Source organism: Garra rufa, chromosome 2 (assembly GCF_049309525.1).
Source record: "Garra rufa chromosome 2, GarRuf1.0, whole genome shotgun sequence".
Classification (NCBI taxonomy): domain Eukaryota; kingdom Metazoa; phylum Chordata; class Actinopteri; order Cypriniformes; family Cyprinidae; genus Garra; species Garra rufa.
In genome coordinates this window covers 69,680,312-69,708,073 of record NC_133362.1, presented here as the reverse complement: position 1 = coordinate 69,708,073, position 27,762 = coordinate 69,680,312, and the positions used below count along the sequence as shown (strand labels likewise).

Genomic DNA, 27,762 nt, shown 5'->3' with positions numbered 1-27,762 from the left:
ATTTATTTTATAATTCTATAAAGTAAAATGGTGATATTCATATTTTATATTATACAGTACAATTGTCGCATTGCAACAGTAATATTTCGGTTTTCACTTTTATCATTTTAATAGTGGTAATACAATAAGGGTATAATATTTAAATGACTTCACTGAAATAATGTTTACTGGTAGCCAATAAAACACTTTAGGATCTAGATGCGTGACTGGGATCAGGATTGGTGGACAGGATTTGGCACAACAGGTGCTTTTCTTAATTTTAATAAACATTTTAGGTGAATTTGCAAATCAAGCCTATTTGTCTTTATTGAATGGTACATTGAGATGGTAAGAACTTACTTTTAAATAAGGTTTATACATTTCTCTAAATGAAGACCACATTAAGTGTAAATATTTATTTATTGTTTTATTATAATTCTGCAAATTAACTATGTGTACTTATACAAGACCACAATATGTCTGAATATTCAATAAGCAAACTTAAGTATCTAAACCTGAAAAAATCTCACTCTTACTTGATCTGGAATGGTATCATTAATCATTTGAGTTTTCACATCCTGGATTGCTATTGTAGCTCAGAGGAAGATCATTCACTGCTTATGACACTCATATGTTGAACTGCATGCTAGTATTACTCGTACTATTTTAGTCTGTCTTTCTATGGCAGAAATAATAAGTGTTATGTAGGTTTGTGGTTCTAAATTCAGCAACATTACATTTTTTTTATAACCTGCCTATGTCTCATCTGATAACAAACGTCTGCTTTACTTTCACTTTGTGCTCAATGCATACTGTAATAGACAAACATTTCTACATGATTGTATAGAATCACTTTAACTATGGAGCGAGTCAAATCTGCAATATTGCAATGTTTGTTGGTTAATTTTTTTTTAATTGATGCACATTTATTGAATCATATATCCACCTCACTGGAAACGAATGACATACATAATTTTGTAGATGTACAGTAGTCAACATTTGAAGTGGATCAAAACCTTTCAATAAATTTGTCCTAAAAGCATAAAGAATTATCTATTGTCTTAGAACCACTTTGATGACCTTTTTTGATCCCCTTCAGATGTTGACTACTATATGGCATTTTTATGTATGGAATAATAGCACTTCCAAGGTTTAAAAAAAAAAAAATATATATATATATATATATATATAATTTCAATCTCTGAAAATTGAACCCCATCCAACCTGAACAGTTCACTTTTCTTCTCTGTTATATCTTTATTATTGATAAACACTACATGTGTTTTGCCATGGCGTTGTTGATGGAAGTTCCTGGCTTTTTTCATTTTCCGGCCTTTAGTATTGTGGTATTGGTGCTGAAATTGCTTAAAAGTCCTCACTGGAGTGCTGAAAGGTTGAGAGCATGACATCTAGAAGCTGGCTCTATCTCATGCCTTCCTTCCCAAGTCTCTGAACTATTCAGAAGACCGTTACCAGGTGACCTTAGCTGTCCTCTCAGCCCACTTGATATATCTGTGAATGAGTACAATTTTCTCTTAAATATTGTGTTAAAACTATTTATTAATGCATGTATTTAATTTTTTTTATTTATACACAAAATGAAAAATCAAAAACGGAGTGTCTATTCGTACTAACTCCGCCCACCAATGTGGTCTCGTCTTTTTCAAGTTTTATAAATAGCAGAAAATCCTGCTATTTTAAATAAGAGTGTAAAAAAGATCTATACTTATTTGCGAATTCTGTACAAGCTTAGAGCACTTCTCTATCTTAGCAGCTCGGTCCAAAAACTCTTCCTCTGCATATGCTATGAGTTTAGAATGCTTAACAATCATCTGGGAAAAAAGTGTGTGTGTGTGTGTGTGTGTAATCTCAAGATGTGTTACGTAAATCATATATGCCATGCCAATATAGAATAATACTTCAAAATATGCATCGCGATTTCAAAATAAAAGTCACCCTGAATTTGCTTCCAAATATTGAAATGTAATTTATTTAAATGTCATGAATCGCGGTGTATAGAAACCAGGCCGTTTCAGGAATATAATACATAATAAAATCAACTTATATTTTTCAGGTTAATGTATTCATAATAAAAGAAAAAGTTTTAATATGGAACCCCTTAAATGCAACTCACTGAGAAAGAATGACAAACAAGTTTTGTAGATAAATTACTTTAAAATTTATTTGCTTATAGCACTTGCAATGTTTTTTAAAAACATGTCATTTGCCTCATCAGACAGATGAACCCCATCCCACCTGAACAGTCCACCTCTCTTTCTTGTTATAATGTGGTGGTCAATGAATCCACCACCAGTCTCAGCCATGAACTTTTTCATGGCACTGTTTACAAACTTCCTCGCTTTATTGATACTCCGGCCTTTTCCCCACCGCCAGACACACCTCTCGGTGATGCCGGAGAAAATCACCTTGGCCCCGGTGATTTTCTGCAGTACAGAAATGTCCTTCCTCATGGAACTTAGGAGATCCAGACTCCTTAGTACACCCAAGTCATTCCCCCCAGCATGGATCACCAGGACGTCTGGTCTCTGGCTTGTTGAGAGGACGGCAGGCAGAAGCTGGCTCCATCTCAGCCCTCCTTTTCCATGCCACTTTACACAGGTGCTCCGCAGACCCAAGTTAGGCTCCCAGGCGGCCTCAGCTCTCTTTTCAGCCCACTTTACAAAGCTGTGGCCAACAATCAGTACTACTTTCTCTAAAATATTTAAAGAAAACTATTAATATATTGACAATAAACGGACAAATATGTGATGAACTGATGAGCAAGACAACAACTTACCTCGTGTCATGATCCCAGCAAGTGCTCAATCAGTAATGAAGCAAAAATGTATGAGAGGCTTTTTTTTTCTGTCTGGTAAACCCTTAAAAAACGTTGCTAAGCAACAAAAATAACAATGCACTTTTCAAGGCAAAACAAATCTTGATTGCCATAGTTACCTTTGCATTCCTGTGGACCAGAGATTTATATAGGAGAAATATCCGGATTTATAAATATTTTTTACATTTAAAACTTTATTTATTCATTCATTCATTCATTTATTCTTTCATTCAATCATTTATTTATTGACAGCTAAATGAAAATCACTGAAAATATAAGCAGTTTAGCTTAAAGTTTAGCTCAGAAAAGTCACAGTTAAAGTTTGCCATTCTAAGTGATCGGGTGTACAATTATCGTACAGCGGAGGAAAAAGCGGACTAAAAAATCCCATTGATTTACAATGGCAGAATGTCTGTGAATTTGAATCTCAACTGTCACTTTCTCACACACACACACACACACACACACACACAGGCCAATAGGAACTTCGGTGCATAATTTGTCTGGCACCGTTTGCCATAGACCCATGAATGAGGTGTCAAATGTTGCGGCTTATTGTGGAGAGGTATGCGATGAGTTTTCGGAGCAATTGGAGATATGATGTTCAAACAGAGCACAAAAAAGTGGGCAAAAATATCCCATAGACTTTCTTTGGCAGAATGTTCACGCAGGCCCAAAGGTACTTCGGCGTGTAATTCGTCCCACACAGTTTGTCATAGACCCATGAATGAGGTCTCAAATCGACCGGCTTATTGAGGAGAGGTGTGCTATGACTTTTCTAAGCGATCGGACCTACGATGTTCACACAGCGCACGAAAAAGCGGGCTAAAAAATCCCATTGATTTACAATGGCAGAATGTCTGTGAATTTGAATCTCAACTGTCACTTTCTCACACACACACACAGGCCCATAGGAACTTCGGTGAGTAATTTGTTCGGCACCGTTTGCCGTGGACCCATGAATGAGGTGTCAAATGTTGCGGCTTATTGAGGAGAGGTGTGCTATGTCATTTCGGAGCGATTGGAGCTACGATGTTCAAACAGCGCACGAAAAAGTTGGCAAAAATATCCCATAGACTTTCATTGGCAGAATGTTCATGCAGGCCCAAAGGTATTTCGACTTGTAACTTGTCCGGCACCGTTTGTCATAGACCCATGAATGAGGTCTCAAATTGACCGGCTTATTGAGGAGAGGTGTGCTCTGAATTTTTGAAGCGATCGGGCGTACGATTGTCGTAAAGCGGGTGAGAAATTTGGGCAAAATCTCAGATAGACTAATATTGCCATACAATTTGTGAGATCATATCTTTGGATCAGAAAGTCATAGAGGTTTGTGGGTTTGGACTCGGCCTAAAAGTAGTGACCTATGATCTTCATAGCCACACCCTAGCAACCAAATACATCACCCTAGCAACCGAGGGCCGAGTTTTGCCACTGCAAGCACCACTCACATTTTCTTCAGGAAATGTACATATCTAGTTAGTGGTGCTTGCCATAGGCAAAGCATCACTATTACTATTCGACATACTTATTATTAGTGGTGCTTGCCATAGGCAAAGCATCACTATTATTATTGTTCATACTTATTATTCTTCTTCTTCTTCTTCTTCTTACTTCTTCCGTACGTTTTTCGGCGCGTAACTAGTCCCGCAGTTTTTGTCGTAGACCCTCGAAACGAAGTCAAATCGTGTGTCCTATATAGACTCGGTGTGCTATGACTTTTATAAGGGATCGGGGGTACGATGATGTCACACGGGGCAAAAAACCACCCCAAAATTTACAACGACAATGCATTACGGCCAACTTTAACGGGACGTAGCGCAGACCCAGAATTTCGTAGAAACACGTGATTCACCACAACTGGAGAGGCTGTCAAGCTGTGCGAGAACAAATCTCGCAATGGGGTGTTAGTTGTACCCCTGGGGCGCAAATGCCCCTCTTTCGTTCAAATTTTGGCTCGCCCCTCGTCCCGCAATTTTTGACGTAGACCCTCGAAATGGGCGTCAAATTGTGCAGCCAATACGGGAATGTAGATCCCCGACTTTTATAAGCGATCAGGGGTACGATGATGTCACAGCCAATTTTTATTCGGCCCCAAAATCCCATAGACATCGCATTGGGACGAATTTTGACGGGACGTAGCGCCAAGCAAGAATTTCGTAGAAACACGTGATTCGCCACATCTGGAGAGGCTATCAAGCTGTGCGAGAAGACTCCTCGCAATGGGGTAAAAGTTGTACCCCTGGGGTGCAAGAGCTCTCCAAATTTGCCCCATTGACTTTCTATGGTGAAGGGACGTCCCATGAAAGCCCATGGTAATTTACATAGGGATTTTGCATTGGGCATAACTCAGCGTCACATTGGCCTAGAGACATGGAGGCGGGCTCATTTTACTCAGATGGCCAATCAGACTCTCCGGATCATCATGAAGGTGTCAAGCCACGCCCTAGCAACCATTTAGGGCACCCTAGCAACTGATCCCATAGACTTCCATTATAAGGGCCCAGATGCATATCTCTGGATCAGAGTGTCATAGAGACATGGGGGCGGACTCCTTTGAGTCGGGGCAGCAAACGCCCAATCACCAATCAACATTGACACTCCCTAGCAACCAAACAGGGTACCCTAGCAACCCAAAGCCACACAGGCATATCTTCAGACCTGAATGTCACAGAGACATGGGGGTTGGTTTATATCACTCATACTGGCAACTACACCTTACAGTGTCGTCATTGGCCACTCCCTAGCAACCAAACAGAGTACCCTAGCAACCAATTAGCAAGACCTATATTTTTGTATCAGAATGTCGCATAGACATGGGAGTTGCTACTTTTGACTCATGCTAGCAAACTCTCAACATGCTACACATGCTAGCACTCAATAGCTTCATGCTAATAGCAATTAGCTAAGGGCTAATCAGGCAAAGACCTCTATAACACTCCATAGTAATGATCTTTGATAAGTAGCAACTGCATACCAATGCCATAGCAACTAGCCCGGTTACCTTAGCAACGGCCCTAGCAACCACCCAAGTACCCTAGCAACCGCATAGCAACTGCCCTAGCAAACCACCCGAGTACCATAGCAACCGCATAGCAACACCTTAGCAACCACCCTGGGTACCCTAGCAACCGCATAGCAACACCCTAGCAACCACCCTGGGTACCCTAGCAACCACATAACAACACCCTAGCAACCACCCCAGATACCCTAGCAACCACATAGCAACACCTTAGCAACCACCCCGGGTACCCTAGCAACGGCCCTAGCAAACACCCCGGGTACCCTAGCAACCGCATAGCAACACCCTAGCAACCACCCTGGGTACCCAAGCAACCACATAGCAACACCCTAGCAACCACCCCAGATACCCTAGCAACCACATAGCAACACCTTAGCAACCACCCTGGGTACCCTAGCAACGGCCCTAGCAACCACCCCGGGTACCCTAGCAACCGCATAGCAACACCCTAGCAACCACCCCGGGTACCCTAGCAACGGCCCTAGCAACCACACCGGGTACCATAGCAACCGCATAGCAACACCCTAGCAACCATCCTGGGTACCCTAGCAACTGCATAGCGTCACCCTAGCAACCACCCTGGGTACCCTAGCAACCGCATAGCAACACCCTAGCAACCACCCCGGGTACCATAGCAACGGCCCTAGCAACCATCATGGGTGCCATAGCAACTGCATATCAACACCCTAGCAACCGAGGGCCGAGTTTTGCCACTGCAAGCACCACTCACATTTTCTTCAGGAAATGTACATATCTAGTATTACTATTACTGTTCGCCATGACAATCCTTCGGCGCGTAACTCCTCCCACACTGTTTGTCGTAGATCCATGAATGAGGTGTCAAATCGACCGGCTCATTGAGGAGAGGTGTGCTATGACTTTTCTAAGCGATCGGACCTACAATGTTCACACAGCGGAGGAAAAAGCAGGCTAAAAAATCCCATTGATTTACAATGGCAGAATGTCTGTGAATTTGAATCTCAACTGTCACTTTCTCTCACACACACACAGGCCCATAGGAACTTCGGTGTGTAATTTGTCCGGCACCGTTTGCCGTAGACCCATGAATGAGGTGTCATATGTTGCGGCTTATTGAAGAGAAGTGTGCTATGACTTTTCGGAGCGATTGGAGCTACGATGTTCAAACAGCGCGCGAAAAAGTGGGCAAAAATATCCCATAGACTTTCATTGGCAGAATGTATATGCAGGCCCAAAGGTATTTCGTCGTGTAACTCATCCGGCAACTTTTGTCATAGTCCCATGAATGACGTCTCAAATTAACCGGATTATTGAGGAGAAGTGGGCTATGAATTTTTGAAGCGATCGGGCGTACGATTGTCGTAAAGCGGGTGAGAAATTTGGGCAAAATCTCCGATAGACTTACATTGCCATACAATTTGATATAAATCATAGTCATAGAGGTTTGTGGGTTTGGACTCGGCCTATAAGTAGTGACCTGTGATCTTCATAGCCACACCCTAGCGACCAATTACATCACCCTAGCAACCGAGGGCCGAGTTTTGCCACTGCAAGCACCACTCACATTTTCTTCAGGAAATGTACATATCTAGTATTACTATTAATGTTCGCCCTTACAAACCTTCGGCGCGCTACTCCTCCCACACCGTTTTTCGTAGATCCATGAATGAGGTGTCAAATCGACCGGCTCATTGAGGAGAGGTGTGCTATGACTTTTCTAAGCGATCGGACCTACGATGTTCACACAGCGGAGGAAAAAGCGGGCCAAAAAATCCCATTGATTCACAATGGCAGAATGTCTATGAATTTGAGTCTCAACTGTCACTTTCTCTCACACACACACAGGCCCATAGGAACTTCGGTGCGTAATTTGTCCGCCGCAGTTTGCCGTAGACCCATGAATGAGGTGTCAAATGTTGCGGCATATTGAGGAGAGGTGTGCTATGACTTTTCGGAGCGATCGGACCTACGATGTTCAAACAGCACATGAAAAAGTGGACAAAAATATCCCATAGGTTTTCATTGGCAGAATGTTCATTGAGGCCCAAAGGTTCTTCGATGTGTAACACGTCCCACACCGATTGTCATAGACCCATGAATGATGTCTCAAATCGACCGGCTTATTGAGGAGAGGTGTGCTATGAATTTTTGAAGCGATCGGGCGTACGATTATCGTAAAGACGGTGAGAAATTTGGGCAAAATCTCCGATAGACTAACATTGCCATACAATTTGTGATATATTTGTGGATCAGAAAGGCATAGAGGTTTGTGGGTTTGGACTCGGCCTAAAAGTAGTGACCTATGATCTTCATAGCCACACCCTAGCAACCAATTACATCACCCTAGCAACCGAGGGCCGAGTTTTGCCACCGCAAGCACCACTCACATTTTCTTCAGGAAATGTACATATCTAGTTATTATTATAATTCTTACTTCTTCCGTACAGATTTCGGCGCGTAACTAGTCCCGCAGTTTTTGTCGTAGACCCTCGAAACGGGCGTCAAATCGTGTGTCCTATATAGACTCGGTGTGCTATGACTTTTATAAGCGATCGGGGGTACGATGATGTCACACGGGGCAAAAAACCACCCCAAAATTTACAACGACAATGCATTACGGCCAACTTTGACGGGACGTAGCGCAGACCCAGAATTTCGTAGAAACACGTGATTCACCACATTTGGAGAGACTGTCAAGCTGTGCGAGAACATATCTCGCAATGGGGTGTAAGTTGTACCCCTGGGGCGCAAATGCCCCTCTTTTGTTCAAATTTTGGCACGTCCCTCGTCCCGCAATTTTTGTCGTAGACCCTCGAAATGGGCGTCAAATTGTGCGGCCAATACGGGAATGTAAATCCCCGACTTTTATAAGCGATCAGGGGTACGATGATGTCACCTGGGGTAATAATTCGGCCCCAAAATCCCATAGACAACGCATTGGGACGAATTTTGACGGGACGTAGCTCCAAGCAAGAATTTCGTAGAAACACGTGATTCGCCACATCTGGAGAGGCTATTAAGCTGTGCGAGAAGACTCCTCGCAATGGGGTAAAAGTTGTACCCCTGGGGTGCAAGAGCTCTCCAAATTTGCCCCATTGACTTATAATGGTAAGGGACGTCCCATGAAAACCCATGGTAATTTACATAGGGATTTTGTATTGGGTATAACTCAGCATCACATTGGCCTAGAGACATGGAGGGGGGCTCCTTTTACTCAGATGGCCAATCAGACTCTCCGAATCATCATGAAGGTGTCAAGCCACACCCTAGCAACCATTTAGGGTACCATAGCAACTGATCCCATAGACTTCCATTATAAGGGCCCAGATGCATATCTCTGGATCAGAGTGTCATAGAGACATGGGGGCGGACTCCTTTGAGTCGGGGCAGCAAACGCCCAATCACCAATCAACATTGACACTCCCTAGCAACCAAACAGAGTTCCCTAGCAACCCAAAGCCACACAGGCATATCTTCAGACCTGAATGTCACAGAGACATGGAGGTTGGTTTATATCACTCATACTGGCAACTACACTTTACAGTGTCGTCATTGGCCACTCCCTAGCAACCAAACAGAGTACCCTAGCAACCCGAAGCCACACAGGCATATCTTCAGACCTGAATGTCACAGAGACATGGGGGTTGGTTTATATCACTGATACTGGCAACTACACTTTACAGTGTCGTCATTGGCCAGTCCCTAGCAACCAAACAGAGTACCCTAGCAACCAATTAGCAAGACCTATATCTTTGTATCAGAATGTCGCATAGACATGGGAGTTGCTACTTCTGACTCATGCTAGCTAACTCTCAACATGCTACACATGCTAGCACTCAATGGCTACATGCTAATAGCAATTAGCTAAGGGCTAATCAGGCAAAGACCTCTATAATACTCCATAGTAATGATCTTTGACAACTAGCAACTGCCTACCAATGCCCTAGCAACTAGCCTGGGTACCATAGCAACTGATCCCCTAGACTTCCATTATAAGGGCCCAGATGCATATCTCTGGATCAGAGTGTCATAGAGACGTGGGGGCGGACTCCTTTGAGTCGGGGCAGCAAACGACCAATCACCAATCACCATTGACACTCCCTAGCAACCAAACAGAGTACCCTAGCAACCGAATAGCAACCACCCTGGGTACCCTAGCAACCGCACAGCAACACCCTAGTAAGCACCCTGGGTACCCTAGCAACCACCCAGGTTACTCTAGCATCCACATAGCAACACCCTAGCAACCACCCTGATTACCCTAGCAACCACATAACACCCTAGCAACCACTCTGGGTACCCTAGCAATCGTATAGCAACACCCTAGCGACCACACCAATTACATTAGCAATCACATAGCAACGCCCTAGTAACCACCCCAATTACCTTAACAACTGCATAGCAAACCCTAGCAAACACCTTGATTACCCTAGAAACCACATAGCAACACCCTAGCAACCACCCCGATTACCCTAGCATCTGCATAGCAACACCCTTGCAACCACCTAAAGTACCCTAGCAACTGCACAGCTACACCCTACACCCCTTATGTTAAAATGATTAGCATGTTGCGATTAGGTATACTATTAGGAACCATTCAAAACAACAGCCTAGCAACCACTCAGAACATCCTTACAACCATCTAGCAACCCCCTGGATTTTACCTAGCAATTATTCAAAAAATCTTAGTAACCATCTAACAACTACCCAGGAGGACACATTAGCAACCACTAAGCAACACAGGATACTTTAGCAGCCACCTAGCAACAGCAAAGTATCCACCCAGAAAACTCTAGCAACTGTATATCAAAATCAAAAGACATATCTCCACTACAAAACATTGTAGACACATTTGGGTAATGTTTTTTGTCTTTTAGCATCAACAGCACCCTAGCTAGCAAATGTGTAACAACCACCTAGATTTCACAAGCTACAACATAGCAACAACCCAGAACACCTTAGCAACTACCTATATATTACACTATAAACTGCATATCAACTGCTTAACAACCACCAGAACACCATCACAACCACCTAGCAACTACCTAGCAATCACCAAGAGTACCCTACCAGCCACCTATAACAACCTAGCCACTAATAACACTATAGCAACAAGCTACCAATCACCCATAGTAACCACCCAGAACACCTTAGCAGCAATACAGCAATATTCTCCAGCATCACTGAACAGCGTGTGTGTGGAATGGAAGTTCAACAAGGCAAGAAAGTTCATCAGCAGTGTTATGGTCAAATATCTGAATAAAAACTGTTTATTGATTATGATGAGGACATGATGGGGTTCATTTATTAGATGAGGGAAATTATATATTAAAAAAAAAAAATAAAAAAAACCTGTGACATGTTATTAGAATATAAAATGTTAAAGAAATCTGCAAAAAATCTACAATATTGATATTTTTTAGTAATGTGTACAGTATGTATTATATTTTGTCTGTGTATCATTGCATTACATCTGCATATCATGGTATACCATGTTAATTTAAACATTTTAAAGTTCTTTTAACGTTTTGTCTCCATTTTAGGTGGGAATTTCATATTTATATATTTTATATTTAAAGAATTTAATATTTCTGGTTCCAGTGATTCTTCTTACTTAAAAATATAAAAAATAAAGTTAATCTCTATATTAATTACTTATTGATTTTATATTTTAATGACTATAAAAAATGTTAAGTATTCATTTTAAAGTACTCATTATTAAATGACTCATGCTGATCTTAACAATAAGTATAGATTTTTATTTTTTTTATTTAACTGTGTTTACCTTTTTAGTATGTGGACCCTTTAATTGATATACTTTGATAATTAAAACAAAATGGGCTTATACAATAAAGATTAAAAAAAAAACTACTGTCTCCATGGGCTCTCTCTTCCATATATGGATAAAAGAGTAAGGCTGCATGACTATTGGCTGCCAGCTGAAGTTCGTGGTGGTGATTGGATGAGAAATACACTGATAGAGCGGGACGAACGGCAGATGTTCCAGAATTCTCCTGAGGTGAGTAACAGTGTTTGTTTTTCTAACTGCTGCCTTTAAACAAATTTTAATAGATAATGTTGCCCGAGTGATGTACAGTATTGTTGTTTAAAGTTTGTGTGCACATTGCTGAATCTTCATCGCAATATTGCTTGAGCTAAAATACTGTTTTTAAGGTATTTTAGCATAGATTAGTCAAAAGGCCGCTGGAGCTCGACGGTGTAACGTTACGTTAACTGTTATACATTTTTTTCCTCCTTGAATGTACTTTTAGGACAGCATTCATTCATATTATATAACCGTTTATTTAAGAAATACTTTGGTTTGATGTGGTTGTGAGGCATTAGAATTCCGTGAGGCCTAATTAATGCGGCGTGTTGGGCGTGATTAATTCTTGAAGTATTTTCTGCTGTTCTATGAACGTCTATATAGTTTTATTTTTTTTATTTTTATTTTTTTACTGATCCAAGAGGTAATAATAGACAGAGCTCTGAAAGTACGCTGACCGCCGCGTCTCACAGGCTTGTGCTGGTGAATCGGTTCAGTTTCTTACACTGAGTCAGTGTGATATTGATATTAATAATGGGGCTTAAAACGCTGACCGCCGCGTCTCACAGGCTTGTGCTGGTGAATCGGTTCAGTTTCTTACACTGAGTCAGTGTGATATTGATATTAATAATGGGGCTTAAAACGCTGACCGCCGCGTCTCACAGGCTTGTGCTGGTGAATCGGTTCAGTTTCTTACACTGAGTCAGTGTGATATTGATATTAATAATGGGGCTTAAAACGCTGACCGCCGCGTCTCACAGGCTTTTGCTGGTGAATCGGTTCAGTTTCTTACACTGAGTCAGTGTGATGTTGATATTAATGGGGCTAAACACGCTGATTGCCGTCATATACAAATTATAAACCAGAAGTAAATTATAAGTTAGTGTAGTAATTATTATGAAGACACATTTCTCAGTGTTGTAACATGCTACTGCTTAATTTTATGTGAAAAATTATGTGACAAACTGTGATGCATTTTATAGTTTTGTGATTAACTGATGCATTTTTTTATAGTATTCGTTGAATACAAAGTTGAATAATGTTTTAAAAAATTTAAAGTACAATATTCTATGCAAGATTGTTAAATACTGTTACATGTGATTATGTCTGTCTGCTGAATAAAAAGTTACTGAACCCAAATTTAACAGTTAAATCAGTTTCACAAATATGTACAGCTGCAGGAACAAAGTAATGCCTTATGATAATTCAGTTTGCCATTACCAAAATAAATTAAATAATAATAATAAAAAGTTTATAGAAAGTAGTTGACATCAATATGTTATATCTCTGATCTAATGTGTTGTCTGTGTCTTAATATATTTTACATATGCCTATATATATATATATATATATATATATATTTATTTATTTATTTTAAAATTTACCATAAACATACACTATATTGTCAAAAGTATTGGGACACTTCATTCTAATGAACAGTTTTGACTGCTTTAGTCATTTCCATGAGTACAAATCTTAATGTTTAAGCATATAATCATATTCTAGGGAATTGTGTGTTTCTAATTTTATAGCAACAGTTTAGACAGAACCCTTTTCTATTCTAACATGACAATGCCTCTGTGTATAAAGCGAGGTTAAAAAAGAAATGATTGATTCTATCAGTGTGGTAGAAGAACTTGACTGATCTGCATAAAGCCAAGTCCTAATCCCAGCTGAATACCTCTGGTGTGACTTTAAATGCAAACCTTGTGCCAAAAACTCATCACCAAACACCCAATGACTTGTACATACACTATATGGACAAAATTATTGGGACACTCCTTTTTTAGAACAGAGAATGCCACTTCCAAAACTGTGGCAACAAAGGTGAAAACATGATTCATTTATTTAAAAATTGTATTTCTATCCCTGTTGCAACCGTTTTGGAAGTGTCTAAAACGACAGTAGCCACATGTACAAATCATTGATGTTTGGTGATAATTTTTTGGCTCAAGGTCTGCATTTAAAGAGGTGTTCAGCTGGGATTAGAACATTTCTTCCACACTGATTGAATCATTTCATTTTGAACTTTGCCTTATAAACAGAGGTGTAGTCATGTTAGAATAGAAAAGTTTTTTTTTTTTTTTTCCTGGTTTAAGTCATAAAATGGTAGGCTATACTGAAAGTCATATCTGTGTTTTGTTGTTGTTAACTGTGCCTTTTGTGTGCTGTCAAACATTCATTTGTTATTTTTTATTTTTTTTGTCTTTGTTTAGACTGATCATTGAGCTTCATCTCCTGAGCAATTCTTGAGGTTTGTTGCATTATTTGGTTATAGTATATTAAAAGGTGCACTATGCAGGACGAGGAAAATATGAAATCTTGTATTGTAATCAGAGAACTGATTGATGTTTTTAAAGAAGCTAAATGGGAAACTTGACAGTACTTGTAATGTATGGAGTCAACAGATTATGTTGAAGTTATGCCTGACATTTCACTTTTCTTTTAATTTTTCAGCATTACGAGCACTATATCTCCTGCACGTTTTCAGGTATGTTTTTTTTTGTAATATGGCTAAAATATGAACATAGCACTTCAGAACCTGTGACTAGCATGTGATATTACCACACAGTAGATGGGGGAAGAAAAACTAAATCAAGATTACAATGTTTAAAAAAAAAAAACACTGCACAAAAAAATTGAAAATCTGAACATATTGAAAAACATTTAAGGATGCCTTTGCATAGAAAGGTATTTTTTTTTTTTTTTTTTTACTGAAAGGTAATATGAATAATTTTACTTTCAAATGTATTTATCTCTAATTTTGTTTATTTTTGTTCTGCAGACCATCTATTCTGAGTACGACCTGCATTTTCCTCTGCAGCTGAACACCTGGTTAGTGTGCAAACTGCCTAAAGCCACGGTCACACTAGACTTGCATGTGAAATTCCCTCAGAATCTGCAACAGTCATGTTATGACTTCATCATCTGGAGCGTCTTTTGAAAAGTTAAATTCAACACATAACAAATAATACATCTAACATACAATCTACTATACTTTTCCACTGCACTGCAGGTTTAAATTTATGTTTTGTATATTTATGTTCTTTTTATTCAGCTGTGATGCATCGATCTGCTGTTGGTCACACAGTCTCACGTAATATGAATTCGCAGTTCAGGGTTCACCAAGCTTGAACTTTGGAACGCGGCAAAATGCAAAAACGTTTTGCGTGGTTTTGTGTTTCCCATCTGATGTAATTGCATGTGTTTGAATGGAAGTCAGTGGAATGAAACGTCTAGTGTGACCACGGCTTCAATGAGAAGTTTTTTTTTTTTTTTTCAATACGATAATCATTATAGTTGCCTAATATGCCTTTTCTTTTCTAGGTTTTGGATTTTCTCCAAGCAGCAGTTCTTCTGTATTGTTCTTCCCACCCACCCACTCTCCCTCCCTTCCAAACCATCCCCTCACCACCCCCCCCCCCCCCAAAAAAAAAAAAAAAAAAAAAAGTTCATTAATTTTAATACCAAGTTCACTTTTTTTGTTCAACGACTACTGTTTCTTTTAAGTTCATTCCTTTTAATACTAGGTTAATCATTTGTTTTTCATCTGCTGTTGTTCTTTACTTCGGAAAAAAATTGCCATTTTTTGTAAGTTGTTATTTTTATTGTCAATTAACTACCTTGTTTTTTTCTTGAGAATACTTTGCAGGTTGTACTGCTTCAGCATTTTGTAAAGTAAGTGGCTATTATTTGAAAATATTTTGTATAAAAATGTTTGAGTACTAGGGATGTGACGAGATCTCATTAGAACGTGACCTCACAAAACATTTTGTAGTATTCACATTAGAGCTTCTCGATTAATCAATAAAATCATGCAGCCTTAGTTTACATGTTTATTAAGGCATATTAAATTAAAATAAAAGACTTATTTTGTAAAGTACAAGTTCATATCAAAATGCACATGCATTTTGTATTTTTTTTAGTTAAATAAAAAAACAAATCCTATTATTTCACTGAGGATTTCTTTAAAAAAAAGGTATAAAATCTTGTTTCGTCTCGTTCTTGTGAACCCAGTCTTGTGTCTCATGGGATAAGTGTCTCATCACACCCCTATTGAATACATATATTTTTTTAATGAAGCACTAAAACCATTTTACAAATTTTCAAATTTGTAACTAAGGTGACAGTTGCTAAAGAGTTATTTAAGAGACATGTTAAATCAGCTCCTTATTATTTAAATCATCTGCTTTTATTTAATTGAAAACCAAACAGAACAGAGGATGTTACTTGGGTCACTAAAGGTTGTAATTTAACTAAATGAATTAACTCAAAGGTGGAATGTGTTTGAAAATAAACACTGGTTTGTTTACATATGCAGAATGTGATGGTGTTTTCGGAGTTTTTCTAGAGAGAGAGTGTCTCATTTACACAATTTCTGTGTCTGTATAAGCTAGTGAAGTTTGAGAATTCCCAACTCTTTGACCAAGTTTTTCTTTTGAATTAATGCGTTGTTCATGTATGTCATGGATAATTTTATGTTGTCTTTAATTTCTCATATTTTGTCTTTTGATCTTTGAAGGATGCCTCGGAAAGGTAGGAGATCCCAGGCTCAAAAAATTCGTTGGACGAAGTTAGACCTCACAGGACAGACTGGAATGACAGACGTTGATCAGTTTTCTACTGGACAGCATGGTGAAGATGGTGACAACACATCTGCAATTCTATCCGTGCAGGCGTCTCATTGCCAGAGTGATGCAAGGTATGATGTTTTCTCGCGAAATCATCAGTGCACATGTGTAGCTCTGACATTCCTTGCGTACCACAGTGAGGGAACTTCGTTCAAACAGCCTGATCTTGACAGAGTGCTAGAGGAGGGTGATGCTTTGTACGTCGGCATTAAAATGCAGCTTATTGCTGAACGAAAATTCAGACAGAATCATCTAAGCATGGATGAAGTACCTGTGAGCATCACAACTTCTAACCACACGTACAGTGTCCAGAAGTCAGATGTGTTGAGGGGATACTTGAGAGCCAGAGGAACTCCAGAAATGGAAAGGTGGTGGATTCCTCTTAATGAAAGACTTCTGTGTCTCTCATCAGATGTCAGCCATGCATTGCTTATGGTTCCTCCAGAGTGCTTTGCTGTGTTCAGAGACAGATCTGGAAGATATGGATTTTTTGATTCACATTCCAGAACGGTTGATGGTTTCCCACATCCAACTGGTGATGGAACTGCAGTTCTTTTAACTTTCACTGAGCTGGATGTGATGGTCAGTAGATTGCTTCCGCTTTTTCGGAATCGCGGTGCTCAGACTTGCTACGAATTCATGCCTGTTGCATTTGAAAGGGAGCAACAGTCTGAGAAACCATGCTCATCATCGCCATCTGTGTCACCAATACAAGTAACTTCATCTCTGCCAAAAACACAAACAAAAGCTGACGTCAGAATGCCTGAACATCTTATTACAGATGACCGAAAGCAAAGCGTCAAAAGGGTTATGAGAACAAACAGGCAGCGAAGGAGAAAACAAATGCGTAAAATTGTTTGTGGAAAGCAAAATGCAGGACTTCAGGGTACGTCTTCACATTTTGAAGTAAGAAAACAAAGAAGAAGAGAATATGAGAGTGAGAAATATGCCACCAGTTTGCAGTTTCGGAAGAAGAAAATGGAGGGTACTAAAAAGAAGTATGATCAAGATCCTTTTACCAGATTCAAAAAGATAGAGAACTTGGCCAAGAAGTACAACACTGATGTTCTCTTCCAGAAAAAAAGGAAAGAGTACTTAATCAGGAGGTACCGCACTAATGCTCTTCTCCAGAAGAAAAAGAGGGCCTACATGACTAGCCGGTACAAGACCGATACTGTTTTCCAGAGGAAAATGAAGGCATATATTGTCGGGAGGTACCATACCGATGCTCATTTCCAGAAGAAAATGAAGGACTATATGGTCAGGAGGTATCACACTGATGCTCCTTTCCAGAAGAAAATGAAGGACTATATGGTCAGGAGGTACCACACTGATGCTCCTTTCCAGAAGAAAATGAAGGACTATATGGTCAGGAGGTACCACACTGATGCTCCTTTCCAGAAGAAAATGAAGGACTACATGGCCAGAAGATACACAAGTGATGCAGACTTTAGGTCACATCACATTCTACTTTGTACTCTCCAGAAGAAACAGAGGTGTCTCGCTGATGCTGGATTCCACATTCTTCACAAGCTGAGATGTGCATTAAAGATCAAAAGAAAGTACAAGCCATTCCTTCGTTCCAGCCAGGACGCACCCACTTCTGATGCGACAAACCAGCCTGTGTCCAACAGCTTGGTGCAAAAGGCCATCTCTGCATTTCAGTGTCAAGTTAAGCATGGTCCAACTTACGTCTGCACAGTGTGTCACAGGACTCTTTTTCCAAATCAAGTCAAGGTGTGTAACAGAACACAATATGTCAAGAATGTTCTTGTTGCAGCATGTTGCTTAACCGGAAAATATGTCCATGCTTGTGACCGTGCCTGCACAATTCCTTGTGCAGTTCCAGAAGAGAGGAGACAGGAATGGATCTGCCACACTTGTCACAATCATCTGAAGAGAGGATCTATGCCCTCTATTGCAGTGGCAAACAACCTCGAATTGCCTCCCATCCCTGCAGAACTACTCGAACTGAACGTGCTTGAGCGACAGCTCATTGCCAGAATCGTTCCCTTTGCAAAAATAGTTGCATTGCCCAAAGGACAGCAAAGAGCAGTGCATGTTGCTGTTGTGTGTGTTCCCTCTGAGGTGGAGCAAACAGTCAACTGTCTGCCACGGCCTAGCAGTGAGTCCCAGCTTCTACAGGTAAAGCTGAAAAGGCACATCAAGTTCAAAGGGTACCAACACTTCCATACGGTGAATATGCACAATGTGCTAGCCGCTTTAAGGAAACTGAAAGCTACGCATTCAGAGTACAGTGACATCGTGATAAGTGAAGCTGCCACATTTGAACTTCTCCCTGATGATGAGCTGAATGACACAGAGGAGAATCAGGAAGTTGTTGCCTCTGAACAGGATGACCAGAACGTCAGCACTGAGGAAAAGGATGAACTCAGGCCTGGTCTCACTCTGGACACATGCATGCAGCCACTTGACATTGGACAGGACTTGCTGTCGTACGGCGAGGGAATTTTCAGCATTGCGCCTGCTCAAGGGAAAAAGCCAGTCGGATTTTTCCGTATTCCAAAGTTGGAAGCCATGTCTTTCCCTGTCCAGTTTTGCACTGGACAGAACACAATTGATGAGGCGCGACAAGTTGCATTGTCACCGAGCATGTACTTCAATGCTAGACTGTTCTGCGTGGATACTCGTTTCGCCAAAGACCAGAGTTATCTCTTCTTTGCACAGTTTGTCACTGAAACGCACATGGCTAGAAACAGCATGTCTATCCAGTTGCGAAAAGGCAAACCCGTTACGAGAGATGGACGTAGGATCTCCAACAAGCTTCTTCAGGACGATCGTGAGGTCGAAAGGCTGGTCCACAGCCGTGACGCCACAAGGTTCATGCAACCCTTGAGGGGCACTCCATCTTACTGGGAGAAAACGTTGAGAGATCTACAGGCCATGATCCGGCAGTTGGGGACTCCTACTTTTTTTTGCACTTTTAGTGCAGCCGAAATGCGATGGCCGGAAGTGATAACGGCAATCAAGGCTCAGCAAGGTGAAGAGGTTGACTTTTCGGAGCTTGACTGGACGACGAAATGTGAAATACTTCGTAGTAACCCCGTCACCGTCATGCGGATGTTTGAGAAACGGGTGGATGCGTTAATGACTCATCTGCTTTTGTCACCTGCTCAACCCATCGGTGAAGTCGAGGATTACTTTTATCGAGTCGAGTTTCAAGCCAGAGGAAGCCCTCATATTCATCTGCTGGCCTGGGTGAAGGGGGCGCCAGAGTTCGAAAATGAGTCTGATAAAGAAGTGTGTGACTTCATTGACCGCTATGTTTCCTGCCAGTTGCCGGACCCTACCACCGACCCTGAGCTTCACAAAATCGTCACCGAAGTTCAACTTCACAGCAGGAAGCACTCCAAGTCTTGCAAGAAAGGAAACCTGTTGTGTAGGTATGGGTTCCCTAAACTCCCCGTCTCTAAGACCACCATCACCCGTCCGCGACCACCGCGTCCTGAGGAAGACGAGGATGAAGACCAAAACCGCCCAGACGGAAAGAAGGCAAGACAGGAAGCTGTCCGAAAAGCCATAAACGACGCAAGGAAGAAACTCAAGCCGGTGTGGGATTTGTTAAATGATCCCCAGGCCTCCTTTGACCGCTTGGAAGACCTGCTGGCCAAATGTAATATGTCCATGAAGGATTACGATTGTTACATTGAGGCATTGACCACTTCGAGTGTGATTTTGCTGAAGCGTGATCCAAAGGAGGCTTGGGTGAATGGATACAACCCAGATCTGCTGAGGGCATGGAACGCCAACATGGACATTCAGTTTGTTCTGGACTCTTTCAGCTGTATCATGTACATGCTGTCTTACATTTCAAAGCCAGAGCACGAAATGAATGATTTCCTGAAGAGCGTCATCAAGGGTGTTCGCGAAAGCAACGTGAACGAAGAGGACGAAATGAAGAACATAATGCAGGCCTACTCCAAACACAGGCAGGTGAGCGCTCAGGAGTCTGTGGCAAGAACATGCAGCTTACCAATGAAGAAGTGTTCGCGAAGCGTTGTGTTTATACCGACGGACGACGACGCCCTGAAGATGAGTTTGCCCCTTAGTGCCCTGCACAACAAAGATCCTGATTCAGAGGATGTCTGGATGTCAGGTATGATAGACAAATACAGAGCAAGGCCTCGAACACTGGAGTTCGAGATGATGTGTCTGGCGGACTTCGTCTCCAATTACCGTGTTGTGTATGGTCGGCAAACTCAAGGGAAGAATGTCCTCCGGCTGCTCAACGGTATGGGCTTCATTCAGAAGAGGACTGTTGGTAAGGCTGCGATCATCAGGTATGCTCGGTTTTCGGAGGAGAAGCAACCGGAAAAGCATTACGGAAGACTGGTGAAACTTTACGTGCCGCATCGCTTCAACGAACAGCTGAAACCCCAGCGATATCCAACTTATCAGGAGTTTTACAAAGGTGCCTTTGTTGAACTCCCGGCACACCCCGGGCTCCTGATGCCTGTCTGCGCCATAGTCAAAGCACACCAGGAGAACTATGAAAAACACAGCAAAGAGGTGGATCAAGCATTCGAACAGCTGCAGCGGGAAGGACCACCTGAGAATGCTTGGACCGCCTTTGCGCCTGAAGTTGACGTAGATCGCCTGGAGTGCATCGCGGAACGAGAAGACGTCGATCCAGAAGAAGATGAACAAGACGATGTCCCGGAATACCAGATTCTTCGTGGAGATGGAGACGGAGTCGTACCACAGATAGAGGCACCACAGATGACTGCTGAATTTGTCAGGAGGATGTTCAGGAGTCTAAACGAGACGCAGGCAGCCATTTTTTACGCTGTCCGCCAGTGGTGTCAGAAGCGTGTGTGGGGTCACAATCCAGAGCAGTTTTTTTACTTTTTGTCAGGCGGTGCTGGCTGTGGGAAGTCACACGTCATCAAGTGCGTACACGTGGAGGCAACCAAGATTCTGCGACAACTCCCTCGACTCCGGGAAGAAGGGGATCTCTCAGTGCCTACGGTGCTGTTGTCTGCTTTTACTGGAACGGCAGCATTCAACATCTCCGGTAAAACGCTGCATTCCCTTTTAAAGCTGCCACGGAGTTTGAAGCCACCATACCAGGGACTTGGAAACTCCCTTGATGAAGTGAGAGCAGCTTTACGCGACGTGGAGATCCTTATCATCGACGAGGTATCCATGATCTCAAAGGACATGTTTGCTTACATCAACTGGAGATTTCAGCAGATCAAAGGCAGCAAGAAGCCTTTTGGAGGGATCTCTTGTCTCGCCGTAGGGGATTATTATCAGCTGCCCCCGACAGGTAAAGCCAAACCGCTGTGTGTGTTTGAAGAGGATGTGCTGGACTTCTGGAAGGACAATTTTCAAATCGTCACCCTGACAGAGATTATGCGCCAGAAAGAAGACCTCGCTTTCGCTCAGTTGTTGAACAGACTGCGAGCAAAGCCGAAGGCCGAACCTCTCAGGGAAGAAGATAGAGCTTTGTTACTCCAGGCTGTGAAAAATTCAGAAGACTGTCCGCGTGAAGCTCTGCACATATTCGCCACCAACAAAGAAGTCCTCAAGTTCAATACCGAAACTGTGCAGGCCCTTTACACTGACATCATAACAATTGATGCCGAAGACTACAGGAAAGACCCCACAACAGGAGGGATGAAGAGACTACGCAAACCCGCCACTGGAAAAAAGGACAACTTACTTGACACCATAGAAGTTGCCGTGGGAGTTCGTGTAATGGTGACCAGGAATCTGGACGTAGAAGACGGAATCGTCAACGGATGTTTTGGCAGGATTGCAAACATCGTCACCAAACAGAAGGATGGAATCGCCACAGTGGAGAGGCTAGGCCTTCAACTCGACAATCCGAACGCCGGCCAGAAACATCGGAAAAAAGTAGGAGGTGAAGAAGACGTCTTGGTCTACATCGAGAGATCCGAAGAGACTCTGAGGAAAGGAGCGGTTCGTCGTCAGTTTCCCATCAAGTTAGCTTACGCCTGCACAGCCCACAAAGTTCAAGGCATGACGATGCAGTCTGCAGTAGTGTCCTTGAAGAAGATTTTTGAGCCAGGAATGGCCTATGTTGCCCTTAGCAGAACCACTTCCCTACGTGGTTTACACATCACAGACTTCGACGAGAAGAAGATATATGCAAATCCAGAAATCACAGCCTCTTTGCAGGCCATGAGGACAGCACCAGTCAAAGAAATTATGCCACTTCTGCGGCACGTTAGGGAGAACAGGCAGGAACATACCCTCACCATCATTCACCACAACACAGAAGGACTTGGACCCCACATCGAGGACATCAGATTGCATCATGAGCTGCGTCACGCGGATATTCTCTGTCTGACGGAAACACACCTGTCCGGATCGTCTACTTCATCGGATCTCCAATTGGACGGATATAACCTATTTACCCGCAACAGACACGTCTCCTACTCGACGCATGAAGACATTGGGAAGAAGAACGGAGGTGGAGTCGCAATATATTGCAAGGAGCACATTCCAGCTCAGCCCCGGCAATATATACAAAATGTGACAGATCTGGAGTTCGTTGTCATCAAATTAGATTCGCCAATAAAGGCAGCCATCGTAGCTGTGTATAGGCCGCCACAGTACAACGTTGGCGATTTTTTGACTAACCTGAAGGGTATGCTGGATTATCTTGACCTCGCACACGACGACCTTGTCATCATCTGTGGAGACTTTAATGAGGACCTCCTACACACTGGGAAAAAACCTATTCTGGAGTTGTTTCAAGCTCGAGGATACACCCAAGTGATTACAGCAGCGACGACGGACAAACACACACTACTCGATCACATCTTCATTTCAAATCCGGACCTCTGCCTTCAGTCGGGTGTTATACAGAGCTACCACAGTTACCACAATCCTGTGTACTGTGTTTTGCGTTTGACATAGGTGGTTTTGTTTTGGTTGTTGTTGGGAAATGTTTTGCAGTGTAATGCCAACGGGTTGGCTTGCATGGTTGTGTTTTTGTGTTATGCCATACAGAACCGTTGGGACCATGCATGCATTAAAGGTGCGGGTTGGGCTTTCCGACAGCCTTATCCAACGGGTTGGCTTGTATGGTTGAGTTTTGGTGTTAGGCCATACGGAACCGTTGGGACCATGCATGCTTTAAAGGTGCGGGTTGGGCTTTCCGACAGCCTTAGCCAACGGGTTGGCACGTATGGTTGAGTTTTGGTGTTAGGCCATACGGAACCGTGGCACTGTGCATTCATTAACGGTGCCAGTGGGCTCAGAACAGCCTTAGCCAACGGGTTGGCGCGTATGGTTGAGTTGTGGTGAGACGTATAGTTGTCTTGAGGTTTTGTGGCGTTGAGCTACCGGGATAGAAGAGCAGCAGCCTACAGCAGCAGGAAAGATGAAGATAGAAGTAGACTGGCAGCTTCAGGGAGGACACTGGCAGCAGCACCAGCGATAGACAGGATACAGTGAGCTCCAGGAAAGCAGTAAGTGAGTAACAGCACTAACATGAAGATAGCAAGGTAAAGGGGGAGGTAGTAAGACACTATTATATTAGAAGTTTTTACTTGAATTTGTTCGACAATCTGTACTAAATGTATTATATGCAGTTCACTGTTATTCTGTCATTAATATGTGCCCTTCTGTAAAGTTGCAGGAAGAGACAATAGTAGTCCTGTCCAAGACTGGATGCTACTCTGCAATATACCATCCAAAGCTAAGTGTTTAAACATTTTGATTCAATCACTGTACTACTGCACATCATAACCACATTTGTAGGAAAATGTTAATCCTAATCTCATTTTGATGTTGATGTTTTTCAGCAGTTGAAGTCAGAATGCCTGAGAAGATCAAGTGTGCTACAGCACTAATGATGACAGCATCTGAATACCGGCATCTGTGGTAAGCATAAGAGTAGAATTGGTTTTGAAGTTTGGAAGATTGTTTTGTGACTAAATAAAAAGAAGTAGTGTCTTTCTGTAAAGTTAAGTTGTGAATTTACTGTTATTTACTGATTTATTAGTATTTGTGTATGATAATGATCCTATTATCCTTTTATTATTTACAGGATGGGACCAGTAGTTGATGGCACTGAAGACCAGAGCAAAGGACAATGCTGAAGACAGAAGAAGCAGAGAAATATGCATACTAAAGCACTGATGTAAGTTCATAAATTCTTCTAGTAAAATCTAGTGTTTCAGTCCATTCTATTATATACTGAGCTTAGAATTTTAAAGTGTAAATGCTTCTCTTGCAAGACAAATCACACCTTTCTTTCAAACTCTTGTTTTTCATGAGGCTTGTGGAGTCAAAACAATTCAATTAAATTTACTAACGGTATCACATCTGTTATACTTCCTCTACCACAGGACATCCAGCCTGTAAGACGAGTCAGATCCAGTGGCTAGATGGCGGGCGATACTTCATCTAATAATCCGAAGACCAGTTAATTTTAATATGTTTAGAAATGATTTGACCATACAACATAATTTGGTTTAATTTCTAAATATATTAATATTCCATATATTAGGTTAAATGTGTTTTTGCAATGTTTGCGCCATGCCAGAAGAGGATGGGTTTCCCCCTTTGTTGAGTCGGGTTCCTCTCAAGGTTTTTACCTCCTGACTTTATGGAGTTTTTTCCTTGCCACTGTCGCCATTGGCTTGCTCACTGGGGGTGTTGAGCCAGATCCTGTCTCTTTCTCGGGTCCTTTCCAACTAGGGTTTCCAAAACAGGCGTTTTTGAGTTGATTAAAATTGTATAAATAATTAGGTAATATTAAATTAAATATAGGGCTGCACAATTATTCAGAATTAAAAAAAATCCATGTAATGGCTCAAAACTAAAACAGCTGCAATTCATTAAAACAATGTATAAGTGTATATACCTGTCTAAAAATACAATGTGTATCTATCTAAACATCGGCATGTATCTACATTTATTTATGTGACTGTATATATCTTTATTACTTTATATGTAACTGTCTGTATATGTATATGTGTGTGTGTGTATATATATATATATATATATATATATATATATATATATATATATATATATATACATACATACATACATACATACATACATACATACATACATACATACATACACACATATATATATATATATATATATATATATATATATATATATATATATATATACATACATATATGCTAAATAATTTATAAACATAACAATTAATAATTAATTCAAAATAATACTTCAGTGATGTTTAAAATGATAAAAGTGTTTTACAATTTAGAGCTTAGCTATATTATATTTATTTTATATATTATATATTGAGTAATATATGTTATATAGTATATTAATATATTTATTATAATTCTGTAAAGTAAAATGGTCATATATTCATATTTTATTTTATTATACAGTACAATTGTCACATTGCAACAGTAATATTTCTGTTTCCATTTTTATAATTTTAATAGTGGTAATACAATAAGACTATAATATTTAAATGCTTTCACTAAAATAATATTTACTGGTATTCAATAAAACACTTTAGGATCTAGATGCGTGACTGGGATCAGGATTGGTGGACAGGATTTGGCACAACAGGTGCTTTTCTTAATAATTTTAATAAACATTTTAGGTGAATTGGCAAATCAAGTCTGTTTGTCTTTATTGAATGGTACATTGAGATGGTAAGAACTTACTTTTAAATAAGGTTTATACATTTCTGTAAATGAAGACCACATTAAGTGTAAATATTTATTTATTGTTGTTTTATAATTCTGCAAATTAACTGATACTTATCTAATTCAAGACCACAATATGTCTGCATATCCAATAAGCAAACTTTAGTCTCTAAACCTGCAAAAATCACACTCTTGATCTGCACAGGTATCATTAATCATTTGAGTTTTCACTTCCTGGATTGCTGTTCTAACTCAGAGGAAGATCATTCACTGCTTATATGTCACTCATATGTTTAACTGCATGCTAGTACTACTCATACTATTTTTAGTCTGTCTTTCTGTGGCAGAAATAATACAAGTACTATGTAGGTTTGTTGTTCTAAATTCAGCAACATTACATTTTTTATAACCTGCCTTGTCACATCTGATAACAAACGTCCACTTTACTTTCACTTTGTGCTCAATACATAACAAACAGATAAACATTTCTACATGATTGTACAGCCAATAGAATCACACTTTCACTATGGAGCCTGTTCACAAACTTTTGTGGTGAGTGAAATCTGCAATATTGCAATGTTTGTTTGTTTTTTTTAAATTGATGCACATTTATTTAATCATATATGCACCTCACTGAAAACGAATGACAAACATAATTTTGTAGATATATAGTAGTCAACATTTAAAGTGGATCAAAACCTTTCATCAAATTTGTCCTAAAAGCAAAAAGAGTGCCTATTGTCTTAGGACCACTTTGATGACCTTCAGATATTGAGTACTATATAGTATTTTTTTATGTACTAATAGCACTTACAAGGTTTAAAAAAAAAAAAAAAAATATATATATATATATATATATATATATATATATCATTTCCATTGTCTGAAAATTGAACCCCATTCAACCTGAACAGTTTACTTTTCTTCTCTGTTATATCTTTATTATTGATGAACACTCCACCAATGTCAGTCATGTATTAAGTTCCTGGCTTTGTTCATCTTCTCCGGAAAAAAGTATTGTGGTATTGGTGCTGAAATTGCTTAAAGGTCCTCATTGGAGTGCTGAAAGGTTGAGAGCATGACATCCAGAAGCTGGCTCTATCTCGTGCCTTCCTTCCCCAGTCTCTGGAGTATTCTGGAGACCCAGGTTTGGTTAACAGGTGACCTCAGCTGTCCTCTCAGCCCACTTGATATAGCTGTGACCGACAACTAGTACAATTTTCTCTAAAATATTGTGTTAAAACTATTTATTAATGCATTTATTTATTTTTTATTAATTATAAGCTAAATGAAAACCCGAAAACGGAGTGTCTATTTGTAAAAACTCGGCCCACCAATGTGTGATGTGGCTGGTCAACACTACAAAAAGTGGCTATTTAACTTCAGCTTCTGTGGTGTTGCGGGTAAAGCGCGCGTAGAACTTTTTTCGACGCGGTCGACCCGGGTTTGATTCTGCCTTCTGGCAAGTTTTTTTTCTCCCTTTACAAATCTCATATCATATGGGAAAGACATTTATTTTGAATAAAAATGAAGAAAATAATCGAAAAGTTAAAAATAAAGTATTCATTAGTGTTAGGGTAGGTGTAGAGAGGGCTTATTGTCCCAAATAAGACAGCATCCATTTAATA

The 27,762-nt window shown here is 40.7% G+C and overlaps 2 long non-coding RNA genes and 1 pseudogene across 2 annotated transcripts; all 3 read left to right on the top strand.

Moving 5' to 3' along the window:
• Window positions 1-27,762, top strand: part of LOC141325708 (uncharacterized) — a 486,213-nt pseudogene that overhangs the window by 196,871 nt on the left and 261,580 nt on the right.
• LOC141325727 (uncharacterized) lies at window positions 31-26,101 on the top strand. Its single transcript, XR_012353832.1, has 2 exons — window positions 31-275; window positions 26,002-26,101. It is a non-coding gene; the product is annotated as an uncharacterized lncRNA (long non-coding RNA).
• On the top strand, window positions 15,332-25,499 carry LOC141325724 (uncharacterized). Its single transcript, XR_012353829.1, has 5 exons — window positions 15,332-15,540; window positions 16,385-16,564; window positions 24,121-24,371; window positions 24,538-24,630; window positions 24,839-25,499. It is a non-coding gene; the product is annotated as an uncharacterized lncRNA (long non-coding RNA).